A 23,132-nucleotide genomic window follows, 5' to 3' on the forward strand; every position below is an offset into this window, starting at 1 on the left:
CCAGTTAGATTCCAATATATATTCATAATGGCAGAATACACCAAAATATCTTGAAGTAATATCTGAATGCATAAATTTCTAAGAATAATTACTAATTTGCTGTGGAGTTATAGTAACTGTATGAGGCCTAGGTAGAACTTGTTCTTTCTGTTATCTTGAGCTTTAGCTCATTCTTTGCTTCTAACAATAACTAGGCAAAATATATTACAAGAGGGACTGGAAAATATGTATATTTTTAAAAGTATAGGAAGAACTTTTCATAGAGGCTCAGAGCTCTCATCTATATAACATTTTGGAGTTCACCAGCAACTATTGTAGTCAGAGAAATGCAAAGTAAATGGTGTTTCCTTGCAAAAATTCACCTAGATACTCAAGCAGGCATATGTATGTCTGTCTGTCTATCTATCTACCTTCCTACCTACCTAAAACCACTCGGAAATCATATCTGAGGTTCTATCTGGAAAAGTGTTATATTCTGTTAACAAGCTGCTGTTGGATCCAGCAGTTTTGAAAAACATCTTTGGCATCTGGGTATCTGAAAGGTGTAAAAAAATAATTGCACAGGGCTGCGCTTTCTCTTTTCACTTCATGATCACCCATTCCTATGGCTTGCAGCACTTTTTAAAAAAATGGCATTCTTAATTCCTATTCTCTCCCCTCTTTGAGGGAATTCAGACCTAACTTTTTACTGTCCTTGAACACCATTCTGCAGATTTAGTTTAATCTGTTTTGGTTTTCTTTTTGTTTGTTTCAGATGGTGTGGGATTTTTTGACAATATTTAGTGTAAAACAATGAGGCAGACGTGCAAACTAGGGAGTCTGGACTCAAATATTTTGACCCAGATATTTGACTAATGCTATTTGTCATAACCTTGGATACCTGACAATTTTCAAGTGCCTCCCACAAACAGATTTTTCACCCACATGTGCAAGTCATATCTATCTAGATAGTTTTATGTGACTCAGATACATCACTTTCAGAGTGCCTATTATCTCCCCCCAGTCTAAAACAACCTAGAAAATAGCTCAACACTCTGATTACATCTTTGAGACATTTAAAATTACATAAAATCAATCTCAGCAAGAATAAATACAAGCGATTGATTTAAAAAAAAATAATGTAAAGGCTATTTTGGGAAAAAAGAAGGAATCAAGTTCTGTACATATCAAAAGTATCTGAAAAAAAATTCTGAAAAAAAAGTGTCATCAGTATGAATGATATACCAGGTGAAAAAGAATAACCAGCATTATAAGCGTGATGAGCTTTGTATTTCTTATAATCATCTTATAAAATACCTTTGTGTTAATTGTGTTAAAGATGTTCCATCAGCTAACTTCTATCCGGATACCAGAGGTAATGCCCATAAAATAAGTGCATAAATCCAGTATTCAGCAGTTTACTGGCTGGCATTACTAATAGCATACTAAAACAAAGTGCTTTATAATAATACCCCAGGCAGTAATCTCTAGGAACTGAAGACAGTCACACAGATCCTGCTGTTATACCTGTTTTAAGAAGAAAATCTCTGAATAAAACACAAAGTAACCAAGATGAAAAGTTGGCTAAATATTTTACTGTGATTAACAATGGCTATTTTGTTATTGATAGATATGGAATATCTTACATTTTACTTTGCAATCAACTATATTTAGCACACTAAAACATCCAGAAAAGTTAAAGATTGATCAGTGAAACAAGCATTCTTTGCAGACCACTTTTCTATGAAATTGAAGGTTGTGATATTGTAGAAATAACAGGTTACAGGCAGTTGCCAAAAAGTTTTAATACCCTTCAAAGAATTACAACAGAAGTATAATCTATCTTTTTTTTTAATTTAAATACTTGTCATTGTAAGGCTGTTTGTCTTGGAGCATGAAATAAAGTACCATTAATTTTGCCCATACTAATATTATGATAAAGTAAAAGAATATGTGGCAGCTGGCCACAAAACACCTCTTATTCATATATTGTTGCAGACTGCAAGATTTTCTGGCTGAACAGGTATAGAAGAAACAGAACATCAAATAATTATTCAACCATACATTATAAGAAAAGAAAGAGGTATTATCTGATTTTCCCAACCTTTTCTTAAAATGGTGGAAGAAAACAGAAACATATGCTTCTAGTAAAATTATCTGATTTTCCCAACCTTTTCTTAAAATGGTGGAAGAAAATGCTTCTAGTAAATATAACACAATGTTTCTTAATTGTGTAGGACAGCCCATTCAAAAACATCTTTATCCATGTATTTTTGATCTACAACCTGTAATTTGACTTCTGGTATATGTTCAATTTTTCTTTTTGTGGTCAGACACAATAATTCCTAAAAGAAGTATTCAAAATTAACCAGGAATATTGTTTTGAGATGTGCCCATAAATTTATAAAGAAATTATTTCAACTAATAAATTGAGAATACTAGATCTTATTCCAATTTTATTAATTTTAATGATATCTAAGGATATTATAAAAATTTTCCAAATAGAAGTTGAATCTATGGTACAACTTTGATAATATGGATATATGAAGTTGTGACTACAGAAATTATATAAATTGCTGTGTTTGGTCTGAAGTATGGGAAGAGTTTTCTGAAGGCTTTTGGGAGGATAATTTTGTTTCTTTTTTTGTAAGGTTTAGTATTGCTTTACATGTTTTCTATTTCTTAAAAGATTGAATGGTAGTGGGAAATGGAAAGTGGAGAATTGAATGTTAAAAACTGCCTAAGAGATATGTAGAGGCCCATGGGTAGCCAAGGTTGAAGGAGACATGAAATGTCTTAATACTTTAGGTACTTTTTTAAAAAAATCTCACAGTGTGTTCACTTTGCAGTCTCCATATATTTACTATTCTCTTTACTGCAATTTTGTGAAATCCAAAGGGAAAAAAAGTAAAAATTGTGGAAACTGCATTTGTAGGTCCCTTAATAATTGTGAAGATTGCAACATTAGTCTTCGCTTCATAGCAAGGATTCATTAAGACAGCTAGAAGTAAACAATTTAAAATAAATTGCTTTCAGTTTTTAATAGTTTCCAAAGAACCATAAGCATTATGGTTATGATCCATGGCACATTTCCAATAACTGAATATATAGATCCTGTCCTATCAGTGTGGTTTTAAGGGTTTTTTTTAGAGAACATCCTTTGGATTTAAAGTTTTAATATAGATGCTGAAATTTTGGTTAAAAAAACTGTCTTCCTTTATTAAGCTTTGGGAAGGTAGATATCAAAGACCTTGCTTGAGCAGGGAAGTTGGACCAGGATCTGCTGTGGACCCTTCCAGCCTTACCCATTCTGTGATTCTCTGAAAAATATTAGAATTAAAATTTAGATTTTCCCCTGACAGGACTTAGAGACTATTTAAAAGATTCGTAAAAGAATTAGGATTCACTTGTTTACTCCTTCACAAAGTGAACAAATCAATTAATTTGCTTTTAAAATTTTCAGCAGCAACTTCCATCTAGATTAATATTCTGCATGTAACACAGATGGGTTAGCCAGATGTCATTATATACCTGCATTCACAGCTGAGATGAACCTCTTTCAGCAGTGTCACACGAGTTCATTTATCACCAGCCTGAGAATAAAAAACATACAAGTTTTCATATTGACATTTTTTAAAATATTAAGCGTGATGTTGAGGTACACTTAAATTCATCATAATTGTAACATATTTATTTCAGATTAAACCTAGCACAATCCTTCTACTGACTCAAACCCACAAAAATCAGAAGATACTTGAAAATTCATTGTCCAGGAGGCCCTTTTTCTTAACATATTGCAGTTTCATTTTCCATGGATAATATTACATTTCCTCATGTGGGAGATTCTTAATTAACCAAAATTCCAATATGACAAGAAGAAAGTTGCTGACTGATGTAGTGATCTGGAGCATTTAACATTTACTTAATCCCAAAGGTCAAAATAATCTGCCAACAGTAAACAACTGAACGTCAGTCATATCAGTCTCTGAATTTCTTTTCTTGCAACCCAAGACTAAGGAGAGTTGAAGCCCACAGGCCTCCACAAACGTTCTGCTGGAATTTAGGAGAGTTCATAGAATGCTGGCATGTGTTGTATCTCATATGGGCACTGATGTTGTCCCATCAGTCTTGTTACACCAGTTTAATGACCAAAGATGCAGTGCTGCTCCTAACTGTTGGCATTGTAGGTTGTTTAAACACAAGGCTGAGTGCTGAGCTAATCCATCTTCCATTGGTGGTGAAAGCTTTTCTAGCATAAGCAAGGAAGCTGTGAAGAAGCAGCAGTAAGCTGCCTTGTATGTGTGAAGAATGGGACTGCATCTTTTTGATGAAAGTTTAAAAGTATAAATTGTGTAAGTCTGAACCGCCTTGCAGCATGTTTCTGTTGCTGCCAGTAAAATTCTCAGAGGGAGAATAGTCTGGGTCTTCACAGCACAAGGAATATTTGCTGTAAGCAGAGAAAAAAAAAAAAAACTACAAAACCATGCTATGAATAAATTGAACAAAAAAAACCTCGAGTGACCTATTTTCTCCAACTGGACTCTTTCTACACTATATCTGATTATTATGTAGATTTAGCTTAGAGGTTTCAGCATTACATTTGTATGTCTTTATTTCAATTAAATATACATGGTTTTCCTCTTAGTTCCTGGCAGTTTTCTTTCTTCAATAATGACACCGGCTTTACAGCACATCAAGTGTGCTTGAATCTTCAAACATCTACAGCATTTTCTGTTTAATGCTGTAGATGTAGGTCAATGCAATCCCACTAGTGATTCATGACACAATTCCATCTGGCTCATTACTCAAATTCAAGGGGAGATAGGGAAAGAAGAGGGCACATAAAATTCTAAGATGAAGTGTTTCTTTTCACAAACAGAAACCCAGTTGTCCCCAGTTGTCCCTAGTTCTCATACTTTGGCAGCTGTTTTCATAACAGCAGTCAGTGATGGAATTCTAAGAAGTAGCACCTGCTGCTGAAAAGACCATCCTCTTCCTGCTGATCAGAAGCTGTTTTAACCAGTGGTTTTAATAAAAAACTGATTCACATCTGTTGCTTATTCAAAATCTCTCAACCAACATAACACCTTTTTTTAAAATATTCCTTCACTCTTTTGTCTAAAAGTCACCATTTATTTTATGTAAATAGGGCAAAATTTGAAATGCCTATGTCATTATTAAGTCTGTCTTGCCAATTTAATCAATGTGGTATCTGTTTGTGACATAAAATTGCACAAACCTTTAAAATTTTTATATCTGCATGAAAAAGGTCTAGTGACATATTTATATCTTATCCTAGCTTTTATTACCAGAAAAAATCGAAACCAACAAGAAACTTTGCATATAAAGTAGCGGCATTTTTCCTTTCAGGTTTCTTTACTATCTCGACTCTTTAGTAATTTTTTGCCCTCATTCAAACTGATTTCCCTATCAGTAGTTGAGAATAGGGTTGAAAACAATAACTTGACCAATGAGCAAAACTGTTTTTCTCTGTAGGAGAAATATTTAAGGGTTCAAATAAACTACAGCATTGCCAGCAGAAAGGGCAGAGAATGGGTTACTAGAGAACATTGATGACTTCTCCTGAGTGCTCTCACTAGATTCAGTAATTTCTAGCAGAAGAGAGTTCTGAATTCACATGTCCCACATGTAAAGCACAAGTACGTAACAAGGAGAAATGTGACACAGTCTCTTCACTGTCTTCATTCAGTCTTTCCACGTGGATTCAGAAAGGACCAATACTCACTATCCCATGCATTTATGTGCTCAGAGTCTTATTTGTGACTTTCTATAGTTTTTCCTCTGTTCATATGGATACAAAAGGAATGCCAAATAAAATACCTATCCATATGTTACTTTGGGTTTTTTTGAAAGGATTTACAAACAATTTATTCCCTCTTTTACATATTAGGCATGCTGTCTGGACCATGTTCAACTGGCATAATGGAACAGATATCTGTGTAATCCACTACTATCTTGACTAACTTCTCATAAGAGCAGGAAGATGAAGTTGTAAAATAGTTGCTGGAAAAATCAAGTTGAGCTGACTCTGTAACTAAGTTGAATACAGGCTCTGCTTTCCAAAACCTGCTGCTGAATTGTACAATCAGTCTCTCCTCTTCTGTGCTATTTTCTAGGTTGTGTGCACATATAATGCTTTGAATTCGTCAATATGTTGTACAAATACAGCGGTAGATGTCTAAAGACAGCTATAGTTTCCATTGAAAAGGTGACCTGTTCTGTACAAAGCTACATTTGCAGAATGTATTCTTTTATTTCACTTCCATTTTACTTCCCAGATAAATTTCCATTTCAGTCATAAATTGTATATTCATCGTATCCTTTAATCTTCTTAACCTAAGTCCAGTAAAAATAAGCAGATTTTTAATTAAGAAAGCTGCAAGAAACCCAATCATCTATAGCTGGAGAAAGAAAAGCAAATGACGGTTGTGTGGGTATAATAATGTGCTGTGATCAAGACTGAATCATAGCTGAAACCTGAAGCTGATTGTCCCACTGTGGGTTGAATGAAATGTGAAAAAATAATTTAATGCATGCAAAGCCTTTTCACAGATTCCTAAGTGAATTTAAAAAACTAAGGTAGTTGCTTTAAAAATAAATTATATTTCAGTGCTTCCACATGAGTATTAATCTGTATCCCTGGACAGTTTTTCCTTCTGTGGTGGAAAAAAGTAAAGCAAAATATAGAATCCTGAACAATTCATGGTTTTCTTAAAACTGGTGCATTTTCACAGTGCATTAAAAAAAAAAAAAAAAAAAAAAAAAAAGAAGAAGAAAAGGCTGCCTTTGTTTTAGTATTACTTTTTATTACTTCTATTTTTCTTTTAATATCCAGAAATTTTTAGCAACTTATTTATTATTAGTTTTATTTCAAGAATACCTGATGGGAGACATGCTTAGGCAATATAATATTAGACATGGTAAAGAAAATGAGTAAAAAGCTCCTTCCCAAAGGCCTCCTTCCTTAAAATTAAAACAAAGAAAAGAGTAGGAAGACTGCTAGAAAACAGAAGCACATTTTTCTGCTTTTTTTGGTTTGTCCTGTTTTGGTTTATTTCTTTTTAAGCATGATTATAGCATATTGTTCATGTAGAAAAGTATTTGTTTATCTATAGTGCATCCCCAGGAGGAGACTGAGTATATCTTTTGGGGAGGAATAAACACATCTCTATAATTTTAGAGTATTAAATTCAGCAAACAAATCTTTACAAAATTGACGGTTGAACCCATTCTACATTGACATCACTCAACTGTTTCACATTAACTTCAACAAGACTAAGATGCTTCTGAAGTGTCATCCAGATAGGCTCACTCAGAGGTTTGATCCCAGAATGCCTGAAATGCACATGGTTTCCCTCTCTGATGGAACGCTCTCATGGAAAGACCTGTGAGAATGTTGTCTTTGGATCTAAACATGAAGGGTTGCTCAGAAACTCCCACAGAATATGTAAGTATCTCATTCACTTATGAGCACATTGTTCACTTCAAAGAGAAATCTTGAGTTTAAAGCTTTGCTTTAAGAGCTGTATTTATACTGAACCGTATGCTATGTCTGAGCACATTGTCACATCCAACGTTTAAAAGCTGAAGCAGCATATGGAAGTATTGGAGGTATTGATGTTGCCTAATGTTTTAACTTTGTTTTTATGTTCAGGAATGTTAATTGGACCCACACAAGTGCTCTCACATGCAGCATCCTGGATTTTTCCTCTCTTTTAATTTCTATAATTTATTGAGATTTTTTTGTAACTTTTGTTGCTGGTTTTCATTTCACAAACCAACAGTAGTGCAATGCAAAACCTAGTGAACTGATAGGAGCAAGAACTAGTAGACTGTCTACAATTACTTCCTGATCTCCAGAACAAAATCTACAAGTGTCATCTGAGAAATCTGTATAAAAGTCTCTTCCAGTAGAGGAATCTTCATTCAGTGTCTCTACACAACAGCAAACAATACAGTTGCTACATTTCTATCCCCACCTGAAAATCTTACCACGATCTATCCAACAGATTGTTTTATTTGAAGATACTGTGTTAGTTTAAATGGTTTTTCGTAGAAGCCTTATGAAGCTTATGCTGTTTCTATAGCCTGCACTTGATGTATTTGCATCAAAAGAGATGAACAAGGGTCAAAATCTAGTTCAGAACATATGGCTGAAATCTTTCTAGACCTTCCCCACAAACTTAATGTCTTAAGATCTTCTATATTAGGAAACTAATATAATGTATAAAAATTCATTTATTTCTGAGTTGTTAGTTATTTTACTATCACTTCAAAGAAAAAAAAAAAACAAGCAAAATTGGGGTAAGGATACCCCAATTTAGTATCTCTAAAATGTTTTTGAACAATTCTTGGTAGCAGGAAAGAGATATTATGTCATTAAAACTCATTAAACCTCTTTTTAAGGATAACTTTGAAATCTCTTTTCTTTATGTAACCTTTCTACTTGCTTGAAGAGTAAATCAGTTCCTTGTGTTTTGTAAATATTCTTTCATACATGTATATTGCTTAAGAAAAGATCATTCTCTTCATTTGAGAGGCTGTAAAATGCAGTACTTTTCAGATAAGCTAAAGTTATCTTTGCCTTTAAACACTGTTCTGCTAAATTTCAGTCTGGAAAGAGATCACTGGAAATCTAAAATACTGTTGGGACTGAAGTACAACATAATTCTTGGTTGTATGAAATACAGATGAAACTCTAGATACTCAAAAAACAAAATGAAACATGTAAAATTTTGTCAGTGGAAGTTGGTTTTTTCATTGGACCAACACAGCTTTTCCAGCAGCATCAGTCTCCTTGACAAGGGAAAAAGCCTAATTGCAAGGGCATTCCAAATGGACCCCAGATGATCTATTAAGCAACCAAATCCATTTGCTTTCAGCATTGGAGAGAGAAGCTTCCTGCTGTTCTTTCTTGCCTGCTACAACCTGCTGGCTTCAGGATCAAATCAAGACACATATGCCTTTATCTTTTTTAGGAGCACATTTCATCAAGTAGGTATCCTAAGAATAACTGTAAAGCTGTATGTTAAAAAACACAGGAAATCCAGACTTCCTGTCAGGTTAGACTCAAAGTTTTAGAAGTTTTCTTTACTCCAGACAGAGGAAATTTCCAAAGGGCTAACACAGGCATCTAGGATAGATGTCACCAGTGTAGAGAAAATCACAGGTCTACTCTTCCTGAAATTGTTTCTCAATTTTTCTGTGTTTTCAGCAGCTTTTTCCCCACTCTTGAAGCCCTGAATACAATACTAGCAATTGAAATGCTCAGATTTTATACAAAAAAAAAAAATATGGAGGTAACATAAGGTTACCATAATAAGATTTTGTTCAGAAATATGTTCACTCCTTCTCTTCTGAGCTTCCAGGTTAAATAGCTCTACTGGTAAAATGGAAAAAAAATGACACTGTGAGGTCAAAGTAAGACAACAAGAATATAATCCACCTTGCATTTAAGCACAATGTGTGAGACTTTTTCTGGTTATCAAGGTTAGGTTCAGGCAAAAGAAGTCTCTGTTCTCTGGTGCATCTTATTCCTGTAAAATACAGAGTGCTGACTTCACAGGAGCTGCATTTGCTGAACATCTTTCAGGAACTGAGTCCTTAAGTTAACTGACAGCAGAAGAAAGAGATGATTCTAAGCCAAACAGTTTGTAAATCTGTGTTGTGGAGCACTTTATCTGCAACACTGGGCTGATAGAGCTGGAAAGGTCACAGGGCAAACCTGCATCACTTCAGAACTTATCTCTTCTGTTTTTCTGGGGCAGTAAAGACATGAATAAAAGTACTGCAAGGGAAGAGGAATTGCTTTGTAATTAAATGACAAACCTTATTCATGAATATAGAAAACAGTCATCCTGTCTTTCAGTGTCTCCTCTGGAATGTTTTTAACAGAGCTGGTCTGTAAGGAATTCCTTAAGGGAAAGTCTTTGCAGCACATGTTCCCAAGAGAGGAAGAGGGACTGTGGAAATATTCAAATACTTCTGAAATTGTTTAGGGTCTGTATATCCTCTCTTTAAAGGCCAAAACTCAAATTGCTGTGTTCTTTCTTATTTCCATGTTAAATTTAATTTTTTAAGTTTTCTGGGCAGACAGTAAAATCTTGAGTACTATTGAGCACATGTGAGAATGTCTAAGGCCTGCTTTATTATTTCTAAGGAAAAGGCATTATGAAACTTTGCTTAAATATAGGAAATCTTAAATTAAAATGGAAAAAAAGGGCTTCTAGTTAATGGAAATAGATTATAAATCAGCTATAAAACCAAAATTTCTTTGTTTTTCCTGTGGTGGGGCATAAAACCATAACAAATGACTTAGCATGTAACACATTTAAGATACTACAATCTTAATATATAATACAATTGTCTTGAAGATATTACCATCACAGGACAAAAAAAAAAAAAACCCAGAAGTGTCATAGTTTATAATTTTGGGAATATGAAAGATATTGCTTCAAAAGACTTCACAGCAATAAATTTCTTACATTAGCTGGGATGGCTTATAAGAAATGAGAATTTTACATGTAAATTTAATCTCAGAGAGGACCTGCAATATGCTGTTAAGCCGCAGAAATTCAGGTAAGTGGTCTGAAATTCTGGCTTGCAGGACTGGAAATTTCTAGCATGGTTATGTTTCTTCCATTTGCTCCATACAGTAATGCAAAGTAAACATCCCAGAATGGGATGCAATTAACACCTGCTGTGGTCTCTCAAATTTCATAAACTAAACAGAGTTGAGTCAAGACAGTTCTTGGAAGATGTAGGTGCTTTCATACATATGGCTCCTGAGGAAGTAAGCTGTTATATTTGATGCTCTTCTGTCTTTTCTTTCCATATTTATGAAAAAGGGAATTTTATGCATTAAACAAAACTGCCAAGGCTGTTTTCCTTAAAAAAAAAAAAAAAAAGAAAAAAAGGGTATGTTTACTTAAATTTTAAACTATAGAAAATTATGAAAGATTACCTAGAACTACAAGCAAAGGGTTTGGAAAACAATGTTGTTTGGGACATTATGTCATTCAGGGACCACTAAAAAGAGTGAAATACCTATTTTATAACCTTGCAGCTATTGAAACTTTATCGTGTGAAGATGACTTTATAATAGAAATCATTTTTCCATCAGGAATGTCATCCCACAAGCAACTGAGAATCCTTGGTAAAACTGTAAATTATAAGAATATTGGGTTCATGAATCTGGGTTATTTCTTAATGGCTGTGCTTCTTGGTATCTCACATGTTGAACTTGCAGTTACTTGGATGGTATTTTGCTTTCCCAAGAAACTCGATTAGAGACTGATCCAAAGATATCTGGGTCTAATTGCAGAAATTCTTTGCACCTTGTGTCTTCCTCTATTGCACTGTATCAGACCTAAAGCATTTACTTGAAGGGAATTTGCTAGAAAGGATGATTGCTGCTGAGTAAACTGTCTGTTTGGAATGGATTCACAATTCTTGCCCACACAGTAAAACCATTTGAATTGAAGTAAGCAAAAGAAATACATTTTTCCTTCATAGTTTGCTATAATGCCTGGAGACTGATCATTTCCCATCCATCTGCGCTTTCAAATACTGTGAGCAATTTTCTTTGATTTAAAGCAGAATGCAGCCAGGAAAATAGCAAGGTTTTGAAGTAAATTTTACCATGAGAAAATTCTGTCAGTGAAGTATAAAAGTACACTATGTTTTTTATCAGTGCATTAATTGTATTATTTAGATAATCAAAGGAAAAAAACCTTTTAAAGCAATGCTATTATAATTCAGACACTGCAAGAATAGAAATACATCCAGTTTGCAAAATTAAGAGCCCTTTTTATTCTACAATGAAATACTTCCACCATTTTTCATAAAATAAACTGTGTAATATAGTTTCTAAGGTGAATTTTCAAATCCTGGAACCAAAATCTAACACTGCTCAGCAACTGGGTGAGCAACATAAACCCATCTGTAGGTGAAAGTTGTACATTAGCTGAGCATCTAAAGATTAATGCTCAGAACTTGTATCTATTACCATTACTGAACAACTGACTGAGTATGTACATGTACAGATAAAACTAATCCCTTCCCTGACAGCTGCATTAACATAGCACTGTACTTTATCTTTTATTTCAGGGCTCAGTAGTAGGGATTGTGATTAACTCTTGGTTTTGTGATAACGGAGCTATAAAGTTTTTTATCCAAGCCTGGTTTATATCCAAACAGTTTAGGGAGTTAAAGCTCTCATCTAACTGCAGTTGTACATAAATATACCAAATTACATTGATTATGTCAGAATTTTATTATTTATATTGCTATATACATATTCAGAAATTTTGGAAAACTGTGAGGAAAAAAGTAAAATTACAGACCAGATACCAAAAATGAATTGATGTGCAAAGGTCTTGAAAGCTTTAAAAAAAGAAAAAAGTAAGCTTTCTTCCCTTTTGTCTGTGTGTGGGCAATTAATAGTATTCCTAGCAATGTTCTAATCCAAATATCAAAAATTACTGAAAATTTTAAAAGATATTTGTTTGGTGCTATTTCTCTCTTCTGTAATAGAAAATGCTGGAAAGAATCAGGGAAATCTGGATATTTTCTGGATGTTTTCATTTCAGCATTACAAGTAGAACAAGATGGCTAGCAGGTTTGAAATCCAGGGTGAAAAAATCATCTAGTAATATAAAACAACAGGATTTTTAGGAAGGGGTGGTAGTATTCTTTTAATAAAAAAGAAACATGAACAAAACAAAATGCAGAAGGAATGTGTGATTTCCAAGAAAGCAAAAACAGAAGGAAAAGGTTTCTCTTATTTCTTTTTTTCAAAAAATGACTACTAATAAGAAAACCATTGACATAATTCTAAAAGTTAAATTATCTTAGTAATAATGTTTAGTAAGGTTCCACTGGTCAAATTTCTTTTCTTTGCTGATATATGCTTTAGGTATATGCAGCCTTGTGCTTAGAAAAATAAGACCTGAGTTCCCTAAAGTATCAAAACAGCAGAGAATCTTTCTGGATATACTAGAGATAGACAGATAAGATTTAGTTTTACAGAGAGCAGATACGTTATGATGTTTGAAAACTGAATGGAGAGTCTAATCATAAATGCTGAGGAGGGCTGCAAACACCAGCTAACTTTATTACCTGGAATGCTGCTACCACTATAGCTCCACTTTTCTGGTAAGGAAAAATAAACTTAGAAACAATGTTGAGACTTAAAATAAACATAGTAGTAGCAATTTCAGGCCACTAAGAGTTATGAAAACACAACAGTTTGGGACAGAACAGTGATGAAAAAGAACCTTGGACAAAAGTTCTCTGACCTCTGGCTGACACAACAGTCAATTTCACACAGAGAAACTGAAACCATGGTAAGGGTGTATTCAAGATTCAGTCATCAGGTCTTACTTAGGTATGGAGATAATAATTTTATCTGACCAAGATGATCCTTCAGGACCAGCAGTAGAGTAATACTGGTTGCAGCAACTGAAGTGGTGTCTCCTACAACAGGGCAGCTGAGAATTATATGGAAAGAACTAAACTTAAGAATCTTTTGGCTTTCAGGTCTGGACATTTAAAAAATTGGTATATATTCTGCTTCTACTTTACTTTTTTGAGGTTATTCTAGCTGGAAAAATAACTCTGAGGCCAGAAAGCAAGACCTATAGATTACTGAGTTGGCAGTGTTATTTAACATCTTCATTAATGACACAGGCAAAGGGATTGAGTGCAACATCAGGCAATATGCAAATCACACCAAGCTGAGTTGTGCAGTTGACATGCCTGAGGTTTGGAATGTCATCTAGAGGGACAAGAGAAGCTTGAGAAGTTGGCGCATGGGAGTCTCATGCACTTTAACAAGACCAAGTTCAAGGTGCTGCACTTGGGTCAGGGAAACCTTCAATATCAACACAGGCTTGGGAATGGACAGATGGAGAGCCCTGGGGAGAAGGACTTGGGGTGCAGGTGGATGTGAGGCTGGACATGACCCAGCCACGGGTACTCAGCCCAGAAAGCCAAATTATAAATTAATTGGATGCAATCCTGGGCGGCATCAAAAGGAGTGTGGGCAGCACAGGAGGGAGGGGATTCTGCCCCTCTGCTCTGCTCCTGTGAGACCCCAACTGCAGGGCTGCATCCACCTCAGGGGTCCCAGCACAGGAAGGACATGGACCTGTTGGAGTGGATCCAGAGGTGGACACCAAGGTGATTAGAGAGATGGAGCACCGCTCCTACAAGGAAAGGCTGAGAGAATTGGGTTTATTCAACCTGGAAAAAGAGGAAGCTCTGTGGCAAGACTATTTACAAGACCATGTAGTAACAGGACAAGGGAGAATGGCTTTAAACTGAAAGCACCAAAACAGAAGTGAAGATGCTGAAGACTGAAGATTGGGTGATATCAGGGTGAAGAGATCCATCAAATGAGTTTTAATTCTGACTAAAAAATACAGTCTTCAGAGCAAAACTCTAATTGTCTTCTTGATTAAGGGCTGATGTCAAGAACAAAACTAAGTTTTGTAACTCTTTTAAAAAAGAGAGGCACTGAAAAGGACTCTGGAGTTGAACAATAGTGATTCAGAAGTACTGTCTGGGTAAGAGCAAAAGAAATTGATCTTATTTTGCTAAGAATTTTGCAACTGTATAATGGTTTTTATTCCACTTCTATTCAACCTCATTCTTGAAGTGAAATTCTTTGCATGTATTTTCAGTCTCAGTTTCTTTGCAAAGTACCTACGTTGCCAAAATCTCAGAGTAAGTTGTGATGAAATTCAACAGAGGAAGAAGTTAGGAGACGGATGAGGAAAGCAAAACAGGAGATGTCAGGACCACAGAAGGTTGGTGCTGGGTGACTTATTCTATACAAGATGATCAATTAAAATGGATTTTAATCTAACCACACTAGTCAGAAGAGCTCAAATTTTATGACTCCAAACAAACGATTGCTCTGTGATGTACCAACAATTTCTAAAAGGATTTTTCAGTCTTCTTTTGAACATATTTTAATAGGGGGTTGTTTGTCATGCAGACAGAATGTTAAATAAGCTAAAAAATTCCTCTACTGACATGCTCTGTGAATCAAACTGAAAATTGTTCAACAAGTGATGATCCTGTTCCTTACTTCCTTTCAGCTGTTGTGTTACAAAAAAAACCTGTAAAGTTAAGAAAACTCCAATGTAAAATTAACACCTATGCAGCATTAAGAAGCAGGCATTCTTTATTTGGCTGGTGTACAGGGGAATAGATCCTCCCAAATAGGTGCATGTTGAGTACAAGAAAGTTTCTGTTTGCATACTCTATTCTACACACATATTCATTGATTGTCCCAGACTAAGCATATCTACAATAATCATTTCCCAAAATCATTAACCAATTTCCCCTCCCCTTTAAGCACAGGTATTTCTGCCCTGGGGGTCTCTCTGGTGGTCCCTGGTGTCATAGAGCCCAGTGTCACAGCTGACAGTTGGGTAGGCAGGCACTGATGAACTTCCAGTTCTCCTTCTGACACAATGGGCATTGTGAAGTTCCACTGGCCAGTGGTGTTGGTAGAACAAACATTGTGTTAGCTCACCAGGTGTAAACAACATCTGGTAACAGCTGGATAGAGACCTCACAGTGCAGATGCTTCAAATGATCTTTTGCACATTCCTACCCATCTGTCACTGCTAAATGACTCATTAAGTCTGATTACCTATAGTATTGACTTAACCTGAACTGATTCTGTATTAGTACAAAGTAGTACTTACACAATTAATCACAATGTCTAACATGTAAGGCAACAGCTTCAGTTTATGGTTACTTTGGAAACCTAAAACTAGTGTATTCTTTAGTTAGCATGTGTGTAAAATTTTGTCCTGATTTTTCCTTTTTTGTCAGATTACAAACAAACACATCTGTATTATATGAAATACTAATAAGAAGTACTTTAAAAAAACAATGAATAACAGTATTGCAGTAATTTTTCTTCTTTTTTTTAACTTAGAAATACAGTATTTTCATGATAACATAAGCAGAAAATGCAGATATCAGCATGTAAAAGAGGGCTATTCAAGCTGGTCAGAAAAAAAATAAATTAAATATATAAAGTTTCCACATTTTTACTGTCAAGTTTTCCAACACATGATTTGTTTGACAGTTACTATCTTTTTTTTCCCTGTCTTTTAAATAATACATGTGAAGTTAAGAAAAGGTGGCACATTTAAATACACTATCTTTGAAGCTCCTTAATTAGCTTTGGACATTTCTAACTGCGTGAAGATGGTACCTAAAACATGAGGGGTAAATGACATTTTCCTTTCTCAAAGGCTACCTTTGGGCTTTTTAATATTTTGACTGTCCTAACACTAAAATATTAATTAAAATAAAAATATTATAATATGAGTGCTGAACCAGGTACCCAGCAATGTCCCCGCAAAAATGAACTGATTAAAAAAAATAAAGCATTCAATATACTCAGTCCAAGAAATTCCTTCTTTGAGGTGGCAGACACCTTGTGAAATTTAGCTAGTCTCATCTGGTTTTGTGGCAGCTTCAATGAACTTCAGCCCTACTCCTGTGTGGAAATGATATGGAGACAAATGCTTCAGTCTCATGCTAATGCATCAGTGCTTGAAAAGTTATAATTTAGCCTTAAAAACTGGTATCCTTTCAAGACTTAGTATTTTTGACACAAAAACAAGCTTGAGTTAAATATCCATGTAAATGGAAAAGTATCAGTGTTTAAACAGATGTCAACAATTTCTTAGGAAATGGAACTAATGTTACAGGTGATGATGAATGAAGAGTTTCAAAACAGCTCTGTTGCAATAATAAAAATAGCACGTGAGAAAAAAAAAATAGATTGCATTAAAACAGAAGATATTGGAAATTTAAGGTTAAGAAATTAAAAGCAGGAGTTGCACCTCAAGCTGTAAAACTCTTTTCTAAGTTCAAAACTGGAAGCTGTTTGCTTAATACTCATATTTTCCCAGAAAGACGAAGCTCAACAAAGTAGACTTTAATATATCCATTCTATCCAGGCACAAATATTCCAAAGCAAACCTCAGCAGGCTGGTCGTTCTAGGAAGTGGTGTTTTCTTACAGCTCTAAAATACTGAAGTTCCCAATGGGTTCTCTGATAGATGGAGCAGGCCAAAGGAGGTATAAATCAGTATATTTTGTCTTTTTTGGGACTTCTGCAGTTCTAGCCCTGCTTGGTTATTACCACAAGGGAAAAAAAAAAGGGAAAAAAAAAAAAAAAAAAAAAAAAAAAAACAAAAACCCAAAAAAAAAAAAAATTAGGAAAAATGTAACTGTCTCTTGAGGCTATCTCTTAACAATTTCATAACTCTTAGTACGTGACTCCTTGCATTGACCCCAACAGCCAAAGGCAAAATGTGTTCAACCATAGGCACTACCAGTTTAATTTTTTACGTTATGAGAGTTAAATGGAGACAAATGCCAGTGATAAAGAACAACAAGGGGAGTGAGCCCCGCATTCAGGCCCAGGTAACCAGGTGCTTATGAGCAAGCACATCTTTCACCTGAAGTGCAGAGCCATGCCTTCTCCATGGGCTGTCCCAAAAGAACAGGGACCAGCACATGTGCTCACAGAGTGAGAGGTAGGTCCTTCCATGACACAACCCAAACATACAAGAAAAGTGTGGGATTATCTCTTGGGAAATAAGAACAAGCATACCAAGAAATGTCCAATGACAGCACGGGTCAGCAGGCTGCTAGGACACACTAAAAACTGGAGACAGTTCCAGAAGTGTCACTGTGAGTTAAGTCTGAAATTCCGTTTGAGGTAGCCAACTACTGCAAGGTTTGGCTTGGATAAAATTCTAACATCTACTCATTTCATCCTTCACTATGTAGCTCAATACTAGCTTCCAAGTTCTTCAGGAAGTGTTTTTTTTCTTTTGTTTTCTTTTTTTTTTTTTTAATGAGTTAAAAGAAGAAAAGAAAAAGTCTACAATAAATTTCAGTACTGAACTATGAATTCCAGTGTAGCTGAGATTCATCCTAAGAAATGAAGTCTCAGCAGAGATTACCCACCACTTCTTTGTACAGTCACAGCAGCTCTATGTACTCATATCTGGTCTACTATTTTGGTTTTGATTAAAAGTTGTAAAAAACCTGTTGGGTTTCTATGAAGGGTAATAAGTTTTCCTAACCTTTGACTTATTTCTTCTCTTGTGCAAAAACATTTTGTGAGCTAAAAGCTGGCAACAAGTTCTTAGTCATCCCTTGTCAGCAATTGGATTTTAAATGCTTTTTTTAGCACTTGAAGTATATGGTTAGAGTCCAATTTCCTACAAACTTTAAATACAAAAATAATTCCTTGAGGCTAAGCAAATTTAAAGAACCATTTGCCAAAATATCCATCAATTTTTTTATAGTTACTGATAGAATGACTGTGTCAGAAAGTCTCTTGCTTGCAGAAGACATCAAGTACACCATAGTTATTTTTTTTATGACAATGAACCCATACTTATTTCACCTTAAGCTAATTATGAACTCTTTTTGGTTTTTTGATTTTTTGACAAATCATCACAGCTATGTTAAGCACAAGAACTGAACACCTAAAATAGTTCTGCAGTGCAATGTCTTTAAGACTGCAGCCACTGAATAACTTCATAGTATTTCATCCTAAATGAGATTTCAATCATCACGATAATGCAAAACTTTTGAGAGATTGCCATCTTCATGCAGGGAGTTTCAAGACAGCATTAACTTTATACTATGGACAGCTGGTTCTATAATTCTATAGAAATTAGGAGCCTATAGGAGGTCATAACTTGAAAGCTTGTTACTGAAGCTTGCCAGAGGAGGTAGTAACTGTCTCTGACCTACCACAGTGACTGAACTTTATAAAGCAGATTTGGAGTGTAATGAGCCAAATTCCACTAGGTACTTTTTCACTGATTGGATTCAAGGAAGCTGTGAAATTTATAAAAAAAAGTGCATTCATATGTGCCTTTTCAGAATAGAATAAAAGATGATAATGTCAGACCAAGTTTTACCCTTAATCTTTTGTTATAGTGCCATAGTCAGCAGGCTCACTTGGATACAGCTGAAGGAAAACTTTTGAAGTTTAAAAGTTTAAAATGCTTTAATTTCACGGGTATAAATTATGTTAGGTGCATTTAGAGAAGTAGTATGTTCAATACACCTTAATTCATATAACCTGCACAGAGAATTTTGTTGATTTTTTTGGTGGAAGTGCATTCTTTTACATTTTAAAATATTATATATGAACATGGATTCTCATCTAAGTAGTGTGTGAAAAACAAGGAGAAACAATTGTGATGGTGTCTAAAGACACTTCCTCCCCCACAAAAATGAAATTTACTGCAAAACTTCAAGTTTTCCTTAAAGGAACCAAACAAAAGCAAAAACAAACATACCAAAATGTCCTAGAATATTATTGGTCTGTCTGGTCTATACCAGCTCTTGCATGTATATGTGGTGTGTGTCTACACACTCATGTGCATGCATCTGTGTGTTGACTTTGCTCATTTGTTTTTTTTTCCTCTTGGGATGTTTGTGTATTTTTATATGTGTGAGATAGGACAGAGCAGAACTTTGCCCATTTTGTATGATTGCTGTAACTGGATGAAACTGTAAAATGTAGCATCATTTCACCTTTTGTAAGAAAAACTAAAAGCACAACCCATTTTGTAGTTGTCTTCTCAAAATTGCAGAGTTTTTTTGCACTGAGTAATATTTATTTGAGTACATAACTACAAGATGCCAAGCCTTGGTATATTTAAAAATGAAATGGTTGATTTTCATTGGGGTAGATGTTCCAAAATCATCAGCTGCCTACTCAAATTCCAGAACAATGCATTCTCAGTGAATCTGATGGTTTTGTTCAAAATATTCTGTACAAAAAATTTGGATGTTGACTACACAGAATCATTTACATATTAATTGCCAAAATTCACACAAAGTTATTGCATTTCAGATATACTTACAAACTTTTGTATTTACTTTGCTTGGGGAGCCTTGTGATCAAATTTACCAGCTCAAAAATTGTAGAAAAGCAATTTCCAGATCTCTGGATGTTGGCAAAGCAATTTGAATAGTATAAAATATTTGTGCCAGAATAATTTGTGTACTCAAACAATGAGAAAACACAAGCAGTGTCACATTATAGAATTTACATGACACTGGTACAAAGTCACAGGTACAGGGATTTTCTTCTGATCCTAGACAAATGTGGAAAACACTCTTGCATCTACTTTGTTGTCTCTTTGTACTGTAATGATGTTCTGATGAAAACCTCTGCCTGTCTCTCCTGACCATCTTGTGCACAGCCTTTAGAAACACTTCAATCAATTTGCAGTACAACAAACACTCATGCTTTAAGTATGACTACAGACAGGAAAACAGCAGGTTCAGAAAAGATAAGAAAATAAAAATTACTATATCAATGTCTGTATTCAAGAAAACCGGTAAGAAACTGACTGATAAAAAAGTCCTTTACAGAGTCCCAGAATGACAGGATAGCTGAGGCTGGAAGGGACACCTGGAGATGATCAATTCCAACTCTGTTATGAAAGCAGGAGCAGGTAGAACAGCTGCTCAGAGCTGCATCCAGTCAGGTTTTAAATCTCTCCAAAATGGAGACTTCACGACCTCTCTGGGCAACCTGTTGCAGGGTTTGATCAGCATCACCACAAAAGATTTTTCTTATATTCAATTCAGCTGGCTTTCAGTCCACCTCACTATCTATGGTGCCTCAGAGTCTAGTACAATTTGTAAGAGACACAATTTTTATCGTCCAGTATCAATTTGAAATGAGGAGGGAGTTACGGCAGCCAGGTCACAAACCCTAGTAAAGTCAAAGTAAAAAACATCCACTGCTCTTCCTTCAACTGCCACGCCAATCGTATTTTCAGAGAAGGTAATGAGATTACTTTATTTCCCCTTCATGTCTATGCTGATGGCTTGCAATCACCTGCTTGTCCCTGAGACTTTTCAAAATTGTTTCCTTGGCTCATGCATTTTGATATTTAATGCTACATTATGGAGGGTGTTGTGCGCTGTTATTAACAGATAGTATGATTTTTTTTTTCTCTTATAACTAATTAGCAAAACATTGAGATATGGCCAGAAAAAAAAAATAATTTACTGTATAGACTGCTTGTCTAATGGAAATCCTCATCTAGTGGAAAAAGTTACATTGTCTCCAATAGATATAAGTATGATATACACATCTTATGAAATTAGGTCATTCAGAAAGGTTTGTAAAGAGGAGTAGATGATAAGAAAGAGTCTATTTATTGAGCCAAAACTTGAACTTGCAACATTTGTCAGTTCTATGTGCTGAGAAAATTTTATAATATACTCTCTTTAAGAGTAAAATGGTTAAAATTTTGTCACTTGTAGTGGAATGCAGTTTCAGAAAATTTGTGAAAACTGACTGTAATTGTATTGTTTTATGTCTGTGGAATTGTGCTCCAGTTCCACTGCCCTTATTAGTTAAGTGCCAACTTTGTCAAAACGATCACTGCCATTAGCAGCACTGAATCCAGAATGTGTTTGAGAAGTATCCAAATATTTAGATCTACAGATGGTTCTTTGATAGTTTCACATTCTAGTTAAAGTACAAGATTTGGCAGTAAAGCAATACACAATATGAATGAGATATTAAATTTTGCAAAGTTCGCTCCATGTTCAGTAGCTAATTTTCATCCAAAGTGTTCTAAATATTGCATTAAATGAGCCAAATTCACTCTTTAATTTTTTTTTTCTCAAACTCCCCATAAAAGTCAGTGGAACACACATGCAATCATCAGATAAGAGAATTCTGGCCTACAGAACTTTTTGTAGAAACTACAATAGCATGAATGACAATTCAGGATTTATATGGGAATTCTGACTGGTTGTTCTGCCTAGCTGATGGATTCATGGACTAACCTCCTCTCCACAGTACCAGAAGTAAAAAAAACACTAGAATGATAAATTAGTCAGAGTATATGTTATGACAAATAAAGGCATAGCAAAGGAAAATAATGCTAAAGATTAGAATTTTGTCTGTAAAGGTAAGAATTTTCTTGAAAGTAAGAATTAATAAATAGCTTAACTGAGCTGAACGTGAATGTTATGAAGCAAAAAGCATAAACAAAATATCTTATATTCTTACTTTCAGGGGAACAAAACCCAAATCCCAGTCATCTAATTTGCAAAATGGATAGGGCAAAAAGTCATTAAAATAAATACAAAATCCAAGCTTTGTAAACCCAAACATCCAAGTCTATCAAAAGCCTGCTAGGAAAAACAGAAATACATAGTACATTTATAAAGGATACAATAGTGTTTATCACTAGTATTTTGAAAGTATTTAAATAAATTCAAAGAAAACAGTCATTACGCTCCTAAATTCCACCAATTCAGTAATTCTGAAAATTTCAACCTATTTGTAAAGTTTTTGCACACCTTGAGTAAGATTTTATTTCAGCAAAGAAATTTCTAAGTGTATATGGTTTGTTTACAATTCCTATACTAATATGCAGCAGATTACCAAGAGTTCTTTGGTAACATTTCCAGTGTCTTCTATCAGTCTAAGTACAAATATCTATACCTAAAATAAATAACCTTTTTCAACTTTTTTATTTATTTAATCTCATTACCTTTCCTAGCTACATTACTAATACATTGATTTAAACATTTTGCAAAGTGGACTTAAAAGCATATGAAGAGAGGTATAAGAGACAAAATGTGAACATCCTTATGAACATATTCAGTTTAGCAAGCTGCAAATGAATTGCATATATATTCATCCTTTCATCAAGTATTACATTACATATTACATCATATAAGCAAGCCTAGAATATTCATAGAATAGCTTTCTTATTTGCAAATGTTTTCCTGATACCACACATGGTAGATTAAATGTCCTTCAGTTAAAGAAAAACTTGTGAATCCAGTTTTAAGATGTCTATGTTTTTGTTGCACAATCCACCAAGACAGGACTCATTTAAAAGAGAGGAAGAAAATCTTGCAGTTTCCCTGAATACAAATATGAAGTCAATACATGACAATTAAACAATTCCCTTTCTTTAGAACTGAAGGATATTTCAATGTTTTCCATATAGCTGAAGGTTATTTCAATTACCTAAACATTTTCCAGGAACTCTGCTAGATTACATTGAGAAAAAATTTTACGTCCA

This window comes from Pyrgilauda ruficollis, unplaced genomic scaffold, assembly GCF_017590135.1.
Source record: "Pyrgilauda ruficollis isolate IOZ18807 unplaced genomic scaffold, ASM1759013v1 scaffold32, whole genome shotgun sequence".
Classification (NCBI taxonomy): domain Eukaryota; kingdom Metazoa; phylum Chordata; class Aves; order Passeriformes; family Passeridae; genus Pyrgilauda; species Pyrgilauda ruficollis.